Source organism: Giraffa tippelskirchi, chromosome 2, assembly GCF_054371585.1.
Source record: "Giraffa tippelskirchi isolate mGirTip1 chromosome 2, T2T-mGirTip1v1.2.pri, whole genome shotgun sequence".
In the NCBI taxonomy this organism is placed as follows: domain Eukaryota; kingdom Metazoa; phylum Chordata; class Mammalia; order Artiodactyla; family Giraffidae; genus Giraffa; species Giraffa tippelskirchi.
The window spans coordinates 161,496,817-161,510,895 of NC_137276.1; the positions used below are offsets into that span (position 1 = coordinate 161,496,817).

The 14,079-nt window shown below is 41.7% G+C and overlaps 1 long non-coding RNA gene across 1 annotated transcript; it reads right to left on the reverse strand.

Moving 5' to 3' along the window:
* Nucleotides 1-4,700: 4,700 nt before the first annotated feature.
* LOC145524796 (uncharacterized) lies at nt 4,701-9,944 on the reverse strand. Its single transcript, XR_014067854.1, has 4 exons — nt 9,809-9,944; nt 9,537-9,614; nt 8,041-8,287; nt 4,701-5,829 (listed from the first exon to the last, which is right to left on the reverse strand). It is a non-coding gene; the product is annotated as an uncharacterized LOC145524796 (long non-coding RNA).
* Between the last annotated feature and the right edge of the window lie 4,135 nt (nt 9,945-14,079).

A 14,079-nucleotide genomic window follows, 5' to 3' on the forward strand; every position in this document is an offset into this window, starting at 1 on the left:
ACCTTCTCCCCTTGTCCACATCCCAGTTCTGTTCGCAGATGGGAATTTAAGAGAACAATTTATAACATAGCCCATACGAGAGAAGCGTCCATTCCCCTGTTGCTGTGCCTTTCTCCCGTTCAAGCTCCATCATGCCTGAAGCCAGCCCCCTGCTCTTGGGTCTTTATTTCTACACCTTGATAGCTTATCTGGCTCAATTCCATCTTCCGGGGGCCCCCTCTTCTTCCCTGTAGCCCTAGAAACTCCACAGATTTTCACAATTCTTCTAAGATAGACTCAAACATGGAAATCCTGAAGTATTTGAGGAGGAAAAGAAACCACCTCAACTCCTTCACTAACCATCCCTTTGTCTTTCTATCCCAGTATGTCCAACTCCCCCTTTTGCTGTTTTGCCAGGAAGATGGTCCCTCTGGCCTCCAGTAAAGATTCTCTCTCACTCACGCATTTGCTGACTCTCTTAGCCTCAAGGTCCAATCCTTTGGCTGATGTCCCAACACTGTGCCTTGTTTCCCACCTCATGGATCTTCTACAGGCTTTCTAATCACACATAAAAATGGTAACTAGAGCTTGCTGATCACATGTAATTAAGAACTGTAACTAACTAGGTTAGCTGATCAGTACAGACTGGAATGGGCACTTCGGCATCGGCAGAACTGGGTCCAAGTTTTGGTGTTGTTGCTTTTCTGGCTGTTGATCTAGAGCAAATTGCTTAACTTTTCTAAGCCTGCAAAATCAAGATCATGCTAACACCTATCTCAAGGGAGTTGTTGAAGCTTGTTTTATTTTTTAAAGGTTGATTGAAGTTTCTGTGATGAATTCCTCTTGTGCCTCTTATGAATGGACTTCAAAAAAAAAGTCTTTATTCTTTCAACGCTTTTACGAATCTATATTACCTGGGAAAAATGTAAAAAACAGAGACTTTTAAAAAAATATGTATTATCAACGGAGTTAAGCCATTCCCAACATGTTACAGTTACAGTAGGTAAAAAGAAAGAAACAAAGAAGAAAAGAAGGTAGAGAAAGAAAATTCTCTGTATGGTCCAGCTTCCTGCGACGATATCACAGGGATCTTCTTACGTTAACACCAGACCAGACTCATCTTTCTGCCAGCAGCATCCTCTGGTTTGATGGATCTGTACATCTATTTCAGCACAAAAAAATCCAGTTAATGGAAAGCAAGTGTTTGAGGAAAAAACTGCACTCACATTCTCTTGTGCATTCTTTATACAAAGAAGAAATGATTCAATTACCCAAAATAACCGAAGAAAGTGCCCTTTGCATCTGGAATTGGTCTTTCTTCTTTTTTTTTTAATAAATTTATTTATTTTAGTTGGGGGCTAATTACTTTACAATATTGTAATAGTTTTTGCCATACATTGACATGAATCAGCCATGGGTTTACATGAGTTCCCCTTCCTGGACCCCCCACTCACCTCCCTCCCCATCCCATCCCTCTGGGTCATCCCATTGCCCTGGCCCTGAGCCCTTGTCTCATGCATCGAACATGGAATGGTGTTCTGTTTCACATATGATAATATACATGTTTCAATGCTATTCTCCCAGAACGTCCCACCCTCACTTTCTCCCTCAGAGTCCGTAAAATTGTTCTATGCATCTGTGTCTCTTATTCTGTCTCACATATAGGGTTATCGTTACCATCTTTCAAATTCCATATATATGCATTAGTATACTGTATTGTTGTTTTTCTTTCTGGCTTACTTCACTCTGTATAATGGGCTCCAGTTTCATCCATCTCAGTAGAACCGATTCAAATGTATTTTTTTTAATGGCTGAGTAATATTCCATTGTGTATATGTACCACAGCTTCCTTATCCATTCGTCTGCTGATGGACATCTAGGTTGCTTCCATGTCCTGGCTATTGTAAACAGTGCTGCGATGAACATTGGGGTACACGCGTCTCTTTCAATTCTGGTTTCCTCGGTGTATATGCCCAGCAGTGGGATTGCTGGGTCATATGGCAGTTCTATTCCTAGTTTTTTAAGGAATCTCCACACTGTTCTCCATAGTGGCTGTACTAGTTTGCATTCCCACCAACAGTGTAAGAGGGTTCCCTTTTCTCCACACCCTCTCCAGCATTTATTGCTTGTAGACTTTTGGATAGCAGCCATTCTGACTGGTGTGAAATGATACCTCATTGTGGTTTTGATTTGCATTTCTCTGATAATGAGTGATGTTGAGCATCTTTTCATGTGTTTGTTAGCCATCTGTATTTCTTCTTTGGAGAAATGTCTGTTTAGTTCTTTGGCCCATTTTTTGATTGGGTCGTTTATTTTTCTGGAATTCAGCTGCAGAAGTTGCTTGTATATTTTTGAGATTAATTGTTTGTCTGTTGCTTCGTTTGCTATTATTTTCTCCCATTCTGAAGGCTGTCTTTTCACCTTGCTTATAGTTTCCTTTGCTGTGCAAAAGCTTTTAATTTTAATTAGGTCCCATTTGTTTATTTTTGCTTTTATTTCCAATATTCTGGGAGGTGGGTCATGGAGGATCCTGCTGTGATTTATGTCGGAGAGTGTTTTGCCTATGTTTTCCTCTAGGAGTTTTATAGTTTCTGGTCTTACGTTTAGATCTTTAATCCATTTTGAGTTTATTTTTGTGTACGGTGTTAGGAAGTGTTCTAGTTTCATTCTTTTACAAGTGGTTGACCAGTTTTCCCAGCACCACTTGTTAAAGAGATTGTCTTTTCTCCATTGTATATTCTTGCCTCCTTTGTCGAAGATAAGGTGTCCATAAGTGCGTGGGTTTATCTCTGGGCTTTCTATTTTGTTCCATTGATCTATATTTCTATCTTTGTGCCAGTACCATACTGTCTTGATGACTGTGGCTTTGTAGTAGAGCCTGAAGTCAGGCAGGTTGATTCCTCCAGTTCCATTCTTCTTCCTCAAGATTGCTTTGGCTATTCGAGGTTTCTTATATTTCCATACAAATTGTGAGATGATTTGTTCTGGTTCTGTGAAAAATACCATTGGTAGCTTGATAGGGATTGCATTGAATCTATAGATTGCTTTGGGTAGTATACTCATTTTCACTATATTAATTCTTCCAATCCATGAACACAGTATATTTCTCCATCTGTTTGTGTCCTCTTTGATTTCTTTCATCAGTGTTTTATAGTTTTCTATATATAAGTCTTTTGTTTCTTTAGGTAGATATATTCCTAAGTATTTTATTCTTTTTGTTGCAATGGTGAATGGTATTGTTTCCTTAATTTCTCTTTCTGTTTTCTCATTATTGGAGTATAGGAATGCAAAGGATTTCTGTGTGTTAATTTTATATCCTGCAACTTTACTATATTCATTGATCAACTCTAGTAATTTTCTAGTAGAGTCTTTAGGGTTTTCTATGTAGAGGATCATGTCATCTGCAAACAGTGAGAGTTTTACTTCTTCTTTTCCTATCTGTATTCCTTTTATTTCTTTTTCAGCTCTGATTGCTGTGGCCAAAACTTCCAAAACTATGTTGAATAGTAGTGGTGAAAGAGGGCATCCTTGCCTTGTTCCTGACTTTAGGGGAAATGCTTTCAATTTTTCACCATTGAGGATAATGTTTGCTGTGGGTTTGTCATATATAGCTTTTATTATGTTGAGATATGTTCCTTCTATTCCTGCTTTCTGGAGGGTTTTTATCATAAATGGATGTTGAATTTTGTCAAAGGCTTTTTCTGCATCTATTGAGATAACCATATGGTTTTTTTCTTTCAATTTGTTGATGTGGTGTATTACATTGATTGATTTGTGGATGTTAAAAAAACCTTGCATTCCTGGGATAAAGCCCACTTGGTCATGATGTATGATCTTTTTAATATGATGTTGGATTCTGTTTGCTAGAATTTTATTAAGGATTTTTGCATCTATGTTCATCAGTGATATTGGCCTGTAGTTTTCCTTTTTTGTGACATCTTTGTCTGGTTTTGGAATTAGGGTGACGGTGGCCTCATAGAATGAGTTTGGAAGTTTACCATCTTCTGCAATTTTCTGGAAGAGTTTGAGTAGGATAGGTGTTAGCTCTTCTCTAAATTTTTGGTAGAATTCCGCTGTGAAGCCGTCTGGTCCTGGGCTTTTGTTTGCTGGAAGATTTCTGATTACAGTTTCGATTTCCGTGCTTGTGATGGGTCTGTTAAGATCTTCTATTTCTTCCTGGTTCAGTTTTGGAAAGTTATACTTTTCTAAGAATTTGTCCATTTCTTCCAAGTTGTCCATTTTATTGGCATATAGCTGTTGGTAGTAGTCTCTTATGATCCTTTGTATTTCTGTGGAGTCTGTTGTGATCTCTCCATTTTCATTTCTAATTTTGTTGATCTGATTCTTCTCCCTTTGTTTCTTGATGAGTCAGGCTAATGGCTTGTCAATTTTGTTTATCTTCTCGAAAAACCAGCTTTTAGTTTTGTTGATTTTTGCTATGGTCTCTTTTGTTTCTTTTGCATTTATTTCTGCCCTAATTTTTAAGATTTCTTTCCTTCTACTGACCCTGGGGTTTTTCATTTCTTCCTTCTCTAGTTGCTTTAGGTGTAGAGTTAGTTGATTTATTTGATTTTTTTCTTGTTTCTTGAGGTACGCCTGTATTGCTATGAACCTTCCCCTTAGTATTGCTTTTACAGTGTCCCATAGGTTTTGGGTTGTTGTGTTTCCATTTTCATTCATTTCTATGCATAATTTGATTTCTTTTTTGATTTCTTCTGTGATTTGTTGGTTATTCAGAAGCGTGTTATTTAGCCTCCATATGTTGGAATTTTTAATAGTTTTTTTCCTGTAATTGAGGTCTAATCTTACTGCATTGTGGTCAGAGCGGAATTGGTCTTTCTTCTTAGGTGACCATGGATGATGTGAAATAAAAAAATATGCAGTTGATTTTAAAATGGTTTTTAAAACCTTCAATAATGCATCTGCAGAACACCAACAGGAAAAATACAAACACTTGATTTTTTAATGATCAAAAACATAAACAGATAATTCAGAGAAGAAACAATGTTTCTCACAAATATATAAAAATGTCAAGTTCACTAATGATCAAAGAAATATGGAAAGGCAAAATTGAAACTCATCTGTACTGATCAAATGTGTAAATGTTGAAAAAGATAATTAATGTTAGTCTAGGAATAATAAACCAGGCATTCTTCTTTGCTGATGGGACAGAAAAGAGAAAACTTTCTGACAGCAATCTGGCAATACAAACCAATAACTTTAGAAGTTCTATACCCTTTAAATAGTAATTTAAATTCCATGACTACATCGAAGACAAATAATCAGAGATGTAGACATGCAGACATGTAGACATACATGCAAAAAAAAATTCTCATTACAGTCATGTTTGCAATAGTTAAAAACTTGACAGCAGCCTATGTGTCTAATAAGAAAATTTGTAACTTAGATGACTCATCAATATAAGGTAATATATTATACAGCATCATGCTTCCAAAATTTATAATGGCATGGGAAAAAATGAAGTGTAAAACTTTACACATAGATGGTTCCTTATTAGATAAAGACATAGATAAAAGAAAGTTCAAATAAAATGTACTAAAATATTAATTAATTAATTAGTCAATGGCTTTCCTAGTAGCTCAGTTGGTAAAGAATTCACCTGCAATGCTGGAGACCCAGTTCGATTCCTGAGTCAGGAAGATCCACTGGAGAAGTGATAGGCTACCCACTCCAGTATTCTTGGGCTTCCCTGGTGGCTCAGCTGGTAAAGAATCCACCTCCAATGCAGGAGACCTGGGTTCAATCCCTGTGTTGGGAGGATCCCCTGGAGAAGGGAACAGCTAACCATTCCAATATTCTGGCCTGGAGAATTTCAGGGACTGTAGAGTCCTTGGGGTCACAAAGAGTCAGATACCACTGAGTGACTTTCATTTCACTTCAAAATATTAATAGAAGTTATCACTGGATGGTAAGATTATAAGCAAATTTATATTTTATGTATTTCCAAACTTTTTAAACTGGATATGTTTTGCTTTTATTATTACGTGTTTGACTCACTACTGCGATATAGCAGAGCTGTAGCAGGGGAGTGGGCGGGGAGAGGGAGTTGACCGAGCATGGACATTTAGCTGTCGACTCCAATGTGCTGGATGGTGGGAGAATGCATGTATCCCAAGTGATCCCATTCCTTAGAGGGCTCAACACATATAAAGATGCACAATTTGAAAACATGAATTAAGCAATAAAGGATTATGACCAGAACAAAACCTTTTACATGGTAAGTACTCAGTAGAATATTTCACTTTAGTAACAGATATTGACTATGCCAAAGCCTTTGACTGCATGGATCACAATAAACTGTGGAAAATTATGAAAGAGATGGGAATACCAGACCACCTGACCTGACTCTTGAGAAACCTGTATGCAGGTCAGGAAGCAACAGTTAGAACTGGACATGGAACAACAGACCGGTTCCAAATAGGAAAAGGAGTGTGTCACGGCTGTATATTGTCACCCTGCTTATTTAACTTATATGCAGAGTACATCATGAGAAATGCTGGGCTGGAAGAAACACAAGCTGGAATCAAGATTGCTGGGAGAAATATCAATAGCCTCAGATATGCAGATGACATTACCCTTATGGCAGAAAGTGAAGAGGAACTAAAAAGCCGCTTGATGAAAGTGAAAGAGGAGAGTGAAAAAGTTGGCTTAAAGCTCAAGATTCAGAAAACTAAGATTATGGTATCTGGTCCCATCACTTCATGGCAAATAGATGGGGAAACAGTGGAAACAGTGTCAGACTTTATTTTTCTGGGCTCCAAAATCACTGCAGATGGTGATTGCAGCCATGAAATTAAAAGATGCTTACTCCTTGGAAGGAAGGTTATGACCAACCTAGATAGCATATTTAAAAGCAGAGACATTACTTTGCCAACAAAGGTCCGTTTAGTCAAGGCTATGGTTTTTCCATTGGTCATGTATGGATGTGAGAGTTGGACGGTGAAGAAAGCTGAGCGCCGAAGAATTGATGCTTTTGAACTGTGGTGTTGGAGAAGACTCTTGAGAGTCCCTTGGACTGCAAGGAGATCCAATCAATCCATCCTAAAGGAGATCAGTCCTGGGTATTCATTGGAAGGACTGATGTTGAAGCTGAAACTCCAATACTTTGGCCACCTCATGCGAAGGGTTGACTCATTGGAAAAGACCCTAACGCTGGGAAAGATTCGGGGCAGAAGGAGAAGGGGACGACAGAGGATGAGATGGCTGGATGGCATCACTGACTCGATGGACATGAGTTTGGGTAAACTCCGGGAGATAGTGATGGACAGGGAGGCCTGGCGTGCTGTGATTCACGGGGTCGCAAAGAGTCGGACACGACTGAGTGACTGAACTGAACTGAAACATAACAAGCAGTAAACGCTACTATCAGATGAACAGGAATCCTGTGGCTTGCAGAAGAGAAAAGAACACAGTAAAGGAAGAGGCGGTGGGGAGTGTGAGGGCTGCTTCTTGCCCTGGAGCTCCACGAAGGGCCACTGTGCTAGTGTGGAGAAAGGGGAGGGGTGATCTCTAGGAGAGATGGGCATTTCTCATGGCAACCAGAGATAAGACTCAGACCCTCATTGGTCTGGCAGTTTCTATCTGCTCCTTTCAGTCATGTTAGAGCCTCCCTAAGTGTTCATCTGTTTCCTGGATCAGGAAGGGACAAATGGAGGCCCAAGACTTCTGGGTATTCAGCCAATTGTCATCACTGTACAACCCAGGGAGATGGCCTCTGCATGTCAATGTCTTTGTTGCGGTTTAACTGAGTGCTGGTTAGGGTGGGTCCTGAGAAACCCATTATCTACACCACACTTTACAGTGTAGCCAGCACTTGCAACAGAGAGTCTTTCCCTTAATCTCCCACTGGCCTGTGTATGGGTCTCAGTTTACAGTTAAGGAAACCGAGGCTCACTGAGGTGAAAGGATCTGTGTAAGCCCAGAACTAGCTAGTGATAAAACCAGGGCTTCAGTTTAGCCCAGTCCTTTCCCCCTGTAATATAGGACTAAGCTGTGATAACGTTCCTGGAGAAATACTCTTCCCCAGGAAGTGCTGACTACCTCTTTCCCCTTGTATGAAATCAAAGAAACCCAATGCTGGTCAGCATCTGCTCTGCTTCTTCGAGTCCTGTGTGCCTCAGCACTGGGGGCACAAGGAAGTAACACAAATAAAATGTAAGGTATGATATGAAGATTTCCAAAGGGAGTGATGAGAATCCACTCTCTGCTTATGTTTTGTGGGCAGATAGGAATGCTTCCTGAGGGATTCCTCTTTGCTTCCATCAAAATCCCACAGTGATCTGTGAACCTGAAAAGACTGAGAATTACTGAAAGATCACTACAACAGAACCAGGGTAGGATTATATCAATCCTCAATACAGCTTTGAGATTCCTGGTCACCACAGAAAAATCAACAAAATAATGATAATGCAAGGACTTTCTACTGCAGATAACTGCTTCATCCCCAGACTGGGAACACACACACACACACACACACACACACACACACACACACACACACACACACACACACATTCTAAGACAAACCAAAAGCCTAAACAGAACAAGCCTCTCTCATTCTGTCAACCTAGTGAAGTTACAAGACAAGGACTGGTCAGGAGTCAAATGAAGTACTTTTTAGTAGAGGGGCTTAACTGTTTGGGTGAGACTTAGGAATCCACAGCAATACAAAGTCACAAGAATTCATAAGGCTGTCCAAGACACTGTAAATACTCAAAGATGGAAAACTTGAAGCCAGGAGGAAAAGGGACTTAGCCCAAATATACTTGGAAACCTGTATCTTAGTATCTACACCAACATGCTAGAGGTATTCATCAAGTGTTGCCCCCCAAAAGGTCCTACATGATCCACTTTCATAAACAGAAATAGATTTCACATTAACATTCAAACGATGCACTAGCTAGAAAGCTGAGATAGAGTTTAATGTCTTAGCCATAAGAAGGCTCTGCCTTTCAGGCTTGGTTTGTTTTACTCGGTTGATCCACCTAGGACACTTTCTTTCAGAGCTAGTGCGGTGGGGAGGACCCGCCTCCTTCCAGGATCTATTTTTCCAAATCTAAAATTAACAAGATCCTAATAAGTAAAGGAATTTGTTAGTAGAATTGGATGTTAGGGTTTTGAGGGGCTTGGGATTTTTTTTTTCTCCTTTTTCTTAAACCAGGCATTCTCTTTTCTTCATTTTATTTAGCCCTGGAGAAAAAGAAGTTAAAACACGTTCCTGGCAAAGGCAGCTAAACCACAAAACCTCTTCGAAAACCTAAATCCCTCCTCTGCGTTGGTTGGTCTAAACTAGTTGGTTTAGCGTGAAGGAGTTCTTTCCTCTGGGCCCTTTGAAATAGCCATAATGAACGCTTCCGCGAGGTTTATGAGACAATGGTATTCCGTACAGCAGGACTCCGCACAGTCTGTCCTGCGGGGGATTCGCTGTTGCAACAGAAACCGTATGACTGGCAAAGCCAAAACTATGTACCCCCGGCCCCTTTCAGAAGTTTGCCAGCCCCTTCGCGCCCTCTCACTTCATCTCCAGCACAGCTCACCAAGAAGCAGCCTTGAGTTTTGAGAGTCACCTGGGCCTCAGAACAAACAAGGACTTGAGATTTCTTCTGGAGTACTGCCTGCAAAGAATACCAATTTATCGAAGTCGGGGGTAGGAGCCCGCTCTAGGGACAAGGGTTAGAAAGGTGACCGAAAAGAAAAAATGAGGCAGAGAAAAACTCCCAGACTCAGAGCACTCCCACCGGGTAAGATGCTGTGACTGCTGGTTCTCCAGCCGTCCCCTCCCCTCTTAACTTCCCTCCCCTTCCCGTACCTGAGTCTCCTGGCGCAGGCGCAGACCAGAGATAGGGGCTTGCTCCAGCTCAAAGAGGCAATTGCTTTTGTCTGGTCCCAGGTCCTTCTGCAGTGACATCACATTGGTAGTAAGGATCAGCCATGATAGGGATATTTATACTACAAAAATCAGCAGAGGATACAAATGCCAGCAACGCCTCCAGCCCCCATCTGCCCAAGAACTATTATTAAACTTTCGCTAGCATAGGTATGTATTGACATATATCATTTTACATAAATGGCAAGGTGCGTGCATTGTGAAGGATGCTGGGGGCCACGCCCATCCCAGCCCCCACCCCAGCCCTCAGCTGAAGGAGTGTTGGCTGCTGACAGCTCAAAGCTAAGTCTCTCTCTCCAGGAACTGCTTGAAGCTGAAGGGAACTGTAAAACCCCAGATCTGCCCTCTTCCCTGGGGCACCCTCTCTGCAACTACTGGGGTGAAAAAGCCAGAGCCATCTCAACTCAGAAAAATTCCAGCTCCAAAGATCCCCTCCTTGGGTTGACCAGAGGCCTCTGTTACAACTGCCTCAGAAAGAGAGAGACAGAGACAAGCAGACATAGACAGAGACAGTAGCCCACCGCCAAACTCCTCTCCCCTTCATCTTCTCCCGTCTTGAGTTATGTGCTTCAGTTCACGTTTTCATTTGCTTAAGGTTCTTTCTAAAATATTTTTCTCAGACCGTTGCCTGGATATCTGGGTGATACTTTTTTTTTTAAGCTTGACCAGCAAGAAGTATTTTGTCTGGCTCTAGTATTTTTTAGATGTCTTAGGTTCCCCTTATTGTTAGCAGAAGCATGACACCCATCTCTTCCCTTTTCCTTTGTAATTAATGTTTTCCTCTGTGTATTGAAATGGGCAAGAGATTCTCTTTACACTTCTCTACACCTGCTGTTCAAGAATTTTATCTGGATGGGCTTAGGTATTTGTATGTGGCTTTCAGTCCTAGTGACCCCATCAGTTCTTTTTAAACCTCAGACGGAAGTCTTTTTCACTTGGGGAACTTATCATCTATCATTTGTCTAATTATTCCCCTTCCTTCATCTATTTTTTTCCTCCTCCCGGAATCCCTATTACTGACATCTTAGATCCCCTGGGTCCAGCCTCCAGGTCTCTGATTTTGCCCTCATGATTTCCATCTTTGTATTTTTGTTCTGGGTTTAGGATGCTTTTGCATTGATCTGTCAAGTCTATCTTCTGATTTATTTCATCAAGTGGGGTTTAGTTAAAAATATGTTTGCCTCCAGGAAGTCTTTGTTTTCCTTGTTACTTCTGCTCAGGTTGATATTGTAGCTGTTCAGTGGGTTCTCCCTCACTGCTCACTGAGCCCTCTTAGGTAAAGAGTTATTTGTTTTCTACCCGTTCTTTGAAGCTCAGGGCCAGCTCTGTGAATTCCTTAAGTGACAGTAGTCCTGTGAGTAGCTGCATATAGAGAGTCGGTCTCAGTCATGGTACCAGAAGGGAGCAAGTCTCTCCGCTCTGCTGTCTCCCTGGGTTCAGCTTATCTTAAGCAACTTGAAGGGAAGGGGCCCTGTGATGAGAGCTGATACAGCCCAGGACCTACTTAATTAGAGTCTCATCCCCAAGCTCTCCATCCACTGGCTCACAGAGAAGAAAGCCCTGCCCTGACTGCCTTCCCCACATCGCTAACGTAGTCTCATTTGACCTTGCTCCCCCAGACTCTGCCCCTGTCATCCCCAGTGGTTACCTCACCAGGAGAACCACTCTCCGGGTTGGAGCTCAGAGTCAAGGGCAGCTGGCATACCATCATATGAAAGTCTCCATCTCATGTCTTAACATTAACACAAGAGAAATTTGATCTGTTGTCCCTGGCAAGTGTTTCATTTACCTGTAAGATGATTAACTCTTTGTTCGCAACAGATTTCTTTGGGGAAGTCCTTCAAAGTTGTATGCATTAATTAAGTATTTTTGAATAATTGGATTCTTTAAAACTGGGGCTTCCTTGATGGCTCAGACAGTAAAGAATCTGCCTGCAATGTGGGAGACCAAGGTTTGATCTCTGGGTTCGGAAGATCCCCTGGAGAAGGGAATGGCTACCCACTGTAGTATTCTTACCTGGAGAATACCATGGACAGAGGTGCCTGGTGGGCTACAGTCCATGGGATCGCAAAGAGCTGGACAAGACTGAGCGACTAACACTTTCACTTTCACTTTAAAATTATGCTTATTGGTCAATAACTGAGTGAAAAGGGCAAATTGCAAAGTATGTATGTATATGTACCTATGTATGTATATATCTCCCTCATCCACAAAAATACACCCAGAAAAGAAGCTTGCAAGGACAAACTAAATTGTTGTCTCTAAGTGATAAATATATAATTTTTATTATTTTCTTTTTTCTTATGTAGATTGTCTAATATTTCTTGCTTATGAAATGTAAAAGAATTATTCTGTGCAATTGTTAATTCAGCAAAATGCAATATAAAACATTGTTTGATGCTTACAAGCATTTTGAAAGAGTGTGAGGAGGGAGATGGCAAACATTCCTTGGCCTCTCCACCTCCATGTCTGTATAGTGAGAGCCCATCTTGAGAAGTCCATGTTCTCAGAATACTGACTCACCGCTAGTAACCTGTGGGGGCAAAGAAGAACCATAGACAGAGCTTCTTACCCAGAGTCAACCAGGATGGTGCTCACCTAAGATGCACCCAGGCCAGGAGTGGGGTTCAGAAGCAAAGTTCAGCCACCCCTGATTCCCCTGGTCTCTCTGGTTACCTAGTTCTGAGCCCAATGGATTGGACAGACTCTCAGGGTAGAGCCATTTCCATAGAATTGCTGAATCTCCAGCACAATCTCCAGTCAGGAAGATTGCCTGACACTTAATGGCCACTCAGTAAACACTGGTTGAATGAATGAATGATTGCATGGCCTCTCAGCTCACTTGATAATAGAAGACATGTCAACAGATGGCACTGCTTGCTTTGGGCCATCTTTGAACTCACAACTCCATCTAAATGTGAGTCCACAATTTGAGATGTATGGAAAGATTTCAGCTCAACAAAAGGAGCTCACACTTAGATTTGTTGGAAAGATTTCAGCTCCTGTTGGTCCATACAGGAGGCTTCTTTCAATGAGTTAAATTCTCTGTCAGTGGACAATACCTTGAAGAGGATGGTCGTGTCCTGTGAGGGGTGCTATAGACGGATTCTGTGTTGGCTATGAAGAGAGGCCAGATGTCCTCCAAGTATCCTTCTAATTCAACCTCTATGGCAAATGCACTTCCTGGTTGCAAAACCTTATGCAAATTTGTCTCTTTCTTCCCCAAATAGTCTTCAATCCTGAAGTCATATGATGCCTATCAAAACTCTCCTTTGAGGCAGCCAAATATGATTCAAGGGAAAGGTTGGGTGTGTTCTCACAACCACTAGGAGAGTGACAGGCACTCCTTTAGAAAGCCTCCTTTGGCCTCCTGGCCTGGGATCAGTGAAGGACAGTCTTATGGAACTGTGCCCCAGGTCCTTTCCACAGGTATCTGACAAGCCCCATCACCAGAAAGACAGCACTGTAGGAGAGGTGATGTTTTTAACAACAGACACAGCCTGGACACCAGTCAGTTAGGCATGATGGGGCACTGGGGATGGGGGCATAGAACAGGATCTGCAGTCCTTCTGCATTTGACTGCTGGATCTTGGGGAGGTCCTGGAGTGGGGGGCTGGATGGCCAGTGTGGCAGGGGAGCTCTTAGGAAGTTAAGAGTAGTAGCTACTTAATTAATAACTGGTACAGAGACTTTCAATAGTGTTAGAACCAGGGTGGCTATACTAGAATGGTCTGCTCAAAAACTGTTTCTGAGCAAGGCTGACCCTCTGGCAGAGGCTGCAACCCAATTGCTCCAAGCCACATTTTATAGACTTCTTTTATTAGTCTCTCATGTAACCCATAGCCACATCATAAAACTAAACACCCCATTCTGTACATCAAGTGCACTGGCTTCTTGAGCCCTGATTAGCACTGGGCTTTTCCCTCTGAGGGTTGTATTACAGTAACATTATAACTGACAGAAACAGAATCTTTGCTGGGAGCAGTCAGATCCTTCAGACTAACTGAGCTTATGCTGTCGTCACAGTGTCACGGAGTGTCACCCTTTCTCTGAAGTCCCTTTGCCAGCTTTCCATCATTCTCTCTCTGCATCTTTCCTTCCTACCCTTTTCTCTCCCTCCCCAGGGCTCCCCTTCCCCTTCCCAAGCTCCTTTCATCTCTTTCGATGACAAACAGCCGATGACAAACAGCCGC